At 28.7% G+C, this 7,743-nt stretch overlaps 1 long non-coding RNA gene across 1 annotated transcript; it reads right to left on the reverse strand.

Moving 5' to 3' along the window:
- On the reverse strand, window positions 1-3,930 carry LOC143917093 (uncharacterized). Its single transcript, XR_013261031.1, has 3 exons — window positions 2,349-3,930; window positions 924-1,341; window positions 1-838 (listed from the first exon to the last, which is right to left on the reverse strand). It is a non-coding gene; the product is annotated as an uncharacterized LOC143917093 (long non-coding RNA).
- Window positions 3,931-7,743: the final 3,813 nt, after the last annotated feature.

Consider the following 7,743-nt stretch of genomic DNA (forward strand, 5'->3'; position numbering starts at 1 on the left):
TGGGATAAAACCACACAAATGTAACATTTGTTAAAAATCATTTACTGAAAATTCTACTCTCCAGAGACATAAAAAATTGCATACTGGGATAAAACTACAAAAATGTGAAATTTGTCTAAAATCGTTTTCTCAAAAATCAAGCCGTGTGTCACATGAAAAATTGCATACTGGGATAAAACCACACAAATGTGAAATTTGTCTAAAATCGTTTTCTCAAAAATCAATCCGTGTGTCACATGAAAAATTGCATACTGGGATAAAACCACATAAATGTGAAATTTGTTTACAATCATTTACTGAAAATTCTACTCTCCAGAGTCATAAAAAATTGCATACTGGGATAAAACTACAAAAATGTGAAATTTGTCTAAAATCATTTACTAAAAAATCTAACCTTTTGTCACATGAAAAATTGCAAACTGGGATAAAACCACACAAATGTAACATTTGTTTAAAATCATTTACTGAAAATTCTACTCTCCAGAAACATAAAAATTGCATACTGGGATAAAACCACATAAATGTAACATTTGTTTAAAATCATTTACTGAAAATTCTACTCTCCGGAAACATAAAAAATTGCATACTGGGATAAAACCACACAAATGTGAAATTTGTCTAAAATCGTTTTCTCAAAAATCTAGCCGTGTGTCACATGAAAAATTTCATACTGGGATAAAACCACACAAATGTAACATTTGTTAAAAATCATTTACTGAAAATTCTACTCTCCGGAAACATAAAAAATTGCATACTGGGATAAAACCACACAAATGTGAAATTTGTCTAAAATCGTTTTCTCAAAAATCAATCCGTGTGTCACATGAAAAATTGCATACTGGGATAAAACCACATAAATGTGAAATTTGTCTAAAATCGTTTTCTCAAAAATCTAGCCGTGTGTCACATGAAAAATTGCATACTGGGATAAAACCACATAAATGTGAAATTTGTTTAAAATCATTTACTGAAAATTCTACTCTCCAGAGACATAAAAAATTGCATACTGGGATAAAACCACACAAATGTGAAATTTGTCTAAAATCGTTTTCTCAAAAATCAAGCCGTGTGTCACATGAAAAATTGCATACTGGGATAAAACCACATAAATGTGAAATTTGTCTAAAATCGATTTCTCAAAAATCTAGCCTTGTGTCACATGAAAAATTGCATACTGGGATAAAACCACATAAATGTGAAATTTGTCTAAAATCATTTACTAAAAAATCTAACCTTTTGTCACATGAAAAATTGCAAACTGGGATAAAACCACACAAATGTAACATTTGTTTAAAATCATTTACTGAAAATTCTACTCTCCAGAAACATAAAAATTGCATACTGGGATAAAACCACATAAATGTAACATTTGTTTAAAATCATTTACTGAAAATTCTACTCTCCGGAAACATAAAAAATTGCATACTGGGATAAAACCACATAAATGTAAAATTTGTTTAAAATCATTTTCTGAAAAATCTACTCTCCGGAAACATAAAAAATTGCATACTGGGAAAAAACCACATAAATGTGAAATTTGTTTAAAATCATTTACTGAAAATTCTACTCTCCAGAAACATAAAAATTTGCATACTTGGATAAAACCACATAAATGTGAAATTCGTCTAAAATCGTTTTCTCAAAAATCTAGCCTTGTGTCACATGAAAAATTGCATACTGGGATAAAACCACATAAATGTGAAATTTGTCTAAAATCGATTTCTCAAAAATCTAGCCTTGTGTCACATGAAAAATTGCAAACTGGGATAAAACCACACAAATGTAACATTTGTTAAAAATCATTTACTGAAAATTCTACTCTCCGGAGACATAAAAATTGCATACTGGGATAAAACTACAAAAATGTGAAATTTGTCTAAAATCGTTTTCTCAAAAATCAAGCCGTGTTTCACATGAAAAATTGCATACTGGGATAAAACCACATAAATGTGAAATTTGTCTAAAATCGATTTCTCAAAAATCTAGCCTTGTGTCACATGAAAAATTGCATACTGGGATAAAACCACATAAATGTGAAATTTGTCTAAAATCATTTACTGAAAATTCTACTCTCCAGAGACATAAAAAATTGCATACTGGGATAAAACTACAAAAATGTGAAATTTGTCTAAAATCATTTACTAAAAAATCTAACCTTTTTTCACATGAAAAATTGCAAACTGGGATAAAACCACACAAATGTAACATTTGTTTAAAATCATTTACTGAAAATTCTACTCTCCAGAAACATAAAAATTGCATACTGGGATAAAACCACATAAATGTAACATTTGTTTAAAATCATTTACTGAAAATTCTACTCTCCGGAAACATAAAAAATTGCATACTGGGAAAAAACCACATAAATGTAACATTTGTTTAAAATCATTTACTGAAAATTCTACTCTCCGGAAACATAAAAAATTGCATACTGGGATAAAACCACATAAATGTAAAATTTGTTTAAAATCATTTTCTGAAAAATCTACTCTCCGGAAACATAAAAAATTGCATACTGGGAAAAAACCACATAAATGTGAAATTTGTTTAAAATCATTTACTGAAAATTCTACTCTCCAGAAACATAAAAATTTGCATACTTGGATAAAACCACATAAATGTGAAATTCGTCTAAAATCATTTTCTCAAAAATCTAGCCTTGTGTCACATGAAAAATTGCATACTGGGATAAAACCACACAAATGTGAAATTTGTCTAAAATCGTTTTCTCAAAAATCAATCCGTGTGTCACATGAAAAATTGCATACTGGGATAAAACTACAAAAATGTGAAATTTGTCTAAAATCATTTACTAAAAAATCTAACCTTTTGTCACATGAAAAATTGCAAACTGGGATAAAACCACACAAATTTAACATTTGTTTAAAATCATTTACTGAAAATTCTACTCTCCGGAAACATAAAAAATTGCATACTGGGATAAAACCACACAAATGTGAAATTTGTCTAAAATCGTTTTCTCAAAAATCTAGCCGTGTGTCACATGAAAAATTTCATACTGGGATAAAACCACACAAATGTAACATTTGTTAAAAATCATTTACTGAAAACTCTACTCTCCGGAAACATAAAAAATTGCATACTGGGATAAAACCACACAAATGTGAAATTTGTCTAAAATCGTTTTCTCAAAAATCAATCCGTGTGTCACATGAAAAATTGCATACTGGGATAAAACCACATAAATGTGAAATTTGTTTAAAATCATTTTCTGAAAATTCTACTCTCCAGAGACATAAAAAATTGCATACTGGGATAAAACTACAAAAATGTGAAATTTGTCTAAAATCATTTACTAAAAAATCTAACCTTTTGTCACATGAAAAATTGCAAACTGGGATAAAACCACACAAATGTAACATTTGTTTAAAATCATTTACTGAAAATTCTACTCTCCAGAAACATAAAAATTGCATACTGCGATAAAACCACATAAATGTAACATTTGTTTAAAATCATTTACTGAAAATTCTACTCTCCGGAAACATAAAAAATTGCATACTGGGAAAAAACCACATAAATGTGAAATTTGTTTAAAATCATTTACTGAAAATTCTACTCTCCAGAAACATAAAAATTTGCATACTTGGATAAAACCACATAAATGTGAAATTCGTCTAAAATCATTTTCTCAAAAATCTAGCCTTGTGTCACATGAAAAATTGCATACTGGGATAAAACCACACAAATGTGAAATTTGTCTAAAATCGTTTTCTCAAAAATCAATCCGTGTGTCACATGAAAAATTGCATACTGGGATAAAACCACATAAATGTGAAATTTGTTTACAATCATTTACTGAAAATTCTACTCTCCAGAGTCATAAAAAATTGCATACTGGGATAAAACTACAAAAATGTGAAATTTGTCTAAAATCATTTACTAAAAAATCTAACCTTTTGTCACATGAAAAATTGCAAACTGGGATAAAACCACACAAATGTAACATTTGTTTAAAATCATTTACTGAAAATTCTACTCTCCAGAAACATAAAAATTGCATACTGGGATAAAACCACATAAATGTAACATTTGTTTAAAATCATTTACTGAAAATTCTACTCTCCGGAAACATAAAAAATTGCATACTGGGATAAAACCACACAAATGTGAAATTTGTCTAAAATCGTTTTCTCAAAAATCTAGCCGTGTGTCACATGAAAAATTTCATACTGGGATAAAACCACACAAATGTAACATTTGTTAAAAATCATTTACTGAAAATTCTACTCTCCGGAAACATAAAAAATTGCATACTGGGATAAAACCACACAAATGTGAAATTTGTCTAAAATCGTTTTCTCAAAAATCAATCCGTGTGTCACATGAAAAATTGCATACTGGGATAAAACCACATAAATGTGAAATTTGTTTAAAATCATTTACTGAAAATTCTACTCTCCAGAGACATAAAAAATTGCATACTGGGATAAAACTACAAAAATGTGAAATTTGTCTAAAATCGTTTTCTCAAAAATCAAGCCGTGTGTCACATGAAAAATTGCATACTGGGATAAAACCACATAAATGTGAAATTTGTCTAAAATCGATTTCTCAAAAATCTAGCCTTGTGTCACATGAAAAATTGCATACTGGGATAAAACCACATAAATGTGAAATTTGTCTAAAATCATTTACTAAAAAATCTAACCTTTTGTCACATGAAAAATTGCAAACTGGGATAAAACCACACAAATGTAACATTTGTTTAAAATCATTTACTGAAAATTCTACTCTCCAGAAACATAAAAATTGCATACAGGGATAAAACCACATAAATGTAACATTTGTTTAAAATCATTTACTGAAAATTCTACTCTCCGGAAACATAAAAAATTGCATACTGGGATAAAACCACATAAATGTAAAATTTGTTTAAAATCATTTTCTGAAAAATCTACTCTCCGGAAACATAAAAAGTTGCATACTGGGAAAAAACCACATAAATGTGAAATTTGTTTAAAATCATTTACTGAAAATTCTACTCTCCAGAAACATAAAAATTTGCATACTTGGATAAAACCACATAAATGTGAAATTCGTCTAAAATCATTTTCTCAAAAATCTAGCCTTGTGTCACATGAAAAATTGCATACTGGGATAAAACCACACAAATGTGAAATTTGTCTAAAATCGTTTTCTCAAAAATCAATCCGTGTGTCACATGAAAAATTGCATACTGGGATAAAACTACAAAAATGTGAAATTTGTCTAAAATCATTTACTAAAAAATCTAACCTTTTGTCACATGAAAAATTGCAAACTGGGATAAAACCACACAAATGTAACATTTGTTTAAAATCATTTACTGAAAATTCTACTCTCCAGAAACATAAAAATTGCATACTGGGATAAAACCACATAAATGTAACATTTGTTTAAAATCATTTACTGAAAATTCTACTCTCCGGAAACATAAAAAATTGCATACTGGGATAAAACCACACAAATGTGAAATTTGTCTAAAATCGTTTTCTCAAAAATCTAGCCGTGTGTCACATGAAAAATTTCATACTGGGATAAAACCACACAAATGTAACATTTGTTAAAAATCATTTACTGAAAATTCTACTCTCCGGAAACATAAAAAATTGCATACTGGGATAAAACCACACAAATGTGAAATTTGTCTAAAATCGTTTTCTCAAAAATCAATCCGTGTGTCACATGAAAAATTGCATACTGGGATAAAACCACATAAATGTGAAATTTGTTTAAAATCATTTACTGAAAATTCTACTCTCCAGAGACATAAAAAATTGCATACTGGGATAAAACTACAAAAATGTGAAATTTGTCTAAAATCGTTTTCTCAAAAATCAAGCCGTGTGTCACATGAAAAATTGCATACTGGGATAAAACCACATAAATGTGAAATTTGTCTAAAATCGATTTCTCAAAAATCTAGCCTTGTGTCACATGAAAAATTGCATACTGGGATAAAACCACATAAATGTGAAATTTGTCTAAAATCGTTTTCTTAAAAATCTAGCCGTGTGTCACATGAAAAATTTCATACTGGGATAAAACCACACAAATGTAACATTTGTTAAAAATCATTTATTGAAAATTCTACTCTCCGGAAACATAAAAAATTGCATACTGGGATAAAACCACACAAATGTGAAATTTGTCTAAAATCGTTTTCTCAAAAATCAATCCGTGTTTCACATGAAAAATTGCATACTGGGATAAAACCACATAAATGTGAAATTTGTTTAAAATCATTTACTGAAAATTCTACTCTCCAGAGACATAAAAAATTGCATACTGGGATAAAACTACAAAAATGTGAAATTTGTCTAAAATCGTTTTCTCAAAAATCAAGCCGTGTGTCACATGAAAAATTGCATACTGGGATAAAACCACATAAATGTGAAATTTGTCTAAAATCGATTTCTCAAAAATCTAGCCTTGTGTCACATGAAAAATTGCATACTGGGATAAAACCACATAAATGTGAAATTTGTTTAAAATCATTTACTGAAAATTCTACTCTCCAGAAACATAAAAATTTGCATACTTGGATAAAACCACATAAATGTGAAATTCGTCTAAAATCATTTTCTCAAAAATCTAGCCTTGTGTCACATGAAAAATTGCATACTGGGATAAAACCACATAAATGTGAAATTTGTCTAAAATCATTTACTAAAAAATCTAACCTTTTGTCACATGAAAAATTGCAAACTGGGATAAAACCACACAAATGTAACATTTGTTTAAAATCATTTACTGAAAATTCTACTCTCCAGAAACATAAAAATTGCATACTGGGATAAAACCACATAAATGTAACATTTGTTTAAAATCATTTACTGAAAATTCTACTCTCCGGAAACATAAAAAATTGCATACTGGGATAAAACCACATAAATGTAAAATTTGTTTAAAATCATTTTCTGAAAAATCTACTCTCCGGAAACATAAAAAATTGCATACTGGGAAAAAACCACATAAATGTGAAATTTGTTTAAAATCATTTACTGAAAATTCTACTCTCCAGAAACATAAAAATTTGCATACTTGGATAAAACCACATAAATGTGAAATTCGTCTAAAATCATTTTCTCAAAAATCTAGCCTTGTGTCACATGAAAAATTGCATACTGGGATAAAACCACATAAATGTGAAATTTGTCTAAAATCATTTACTAAAAAATCTAACCTTTTGTCACATGAAAAATTGCAAACTGGGATAAAACCACACAAATGTAACATTTGTTTAAAATCATTTACTGAAAATTCTACTCTCCAGAAACATAAAAATTGCATACTGGGATAAAACCACATAAATGTAACATTTGTTTAAAATCATTTACTGAAAATTCTACTCTCCGGAAACATAAAAAATTGCATACTGGGATAAAACCACATAAATGTAAAATTTGTTTAAAATCATTTTCTGAAAAATCTACTCTCCGGAAACATAAAAAATTGCATACTGGGAAAAAACCACATAAATGTGAAATTTGTTTAAAATCATTTACTGAAAATTCTACTCTCCAGAAACATAAAAATTTGCATACTTGGATAAAACCACATAAATGTGAAATTCGTCTAAAATCATTTTCTCAAAAATCTAGCCTTGTGTCACATGAAAAATTGCATACTGGGATAAAACCACACAAATGTGAAATTTGTCTAAAATCGTTTTCTCAAAAATCAATCCGTGTGTCACATGAAAAATTGCATACTGGGATAAAACTACAAAAATGTGAA

This window comes from Arctopsyche grandis, chromosome 9 (genome assembly GCF_051622035.1).
Source record: "Arctopsyche grandis isolate Sample6627 chromosome 9, ASM5162203v2, whole genome shotgun sequence".
Classification (NCBI taxonomy): domain Eukaryota; kingdom Metazoa; phylum Arthropoda; class Insecta; order Trichoptera; family Hydropsychidae; genus Arctopsyche; species Arctopsyche grandis.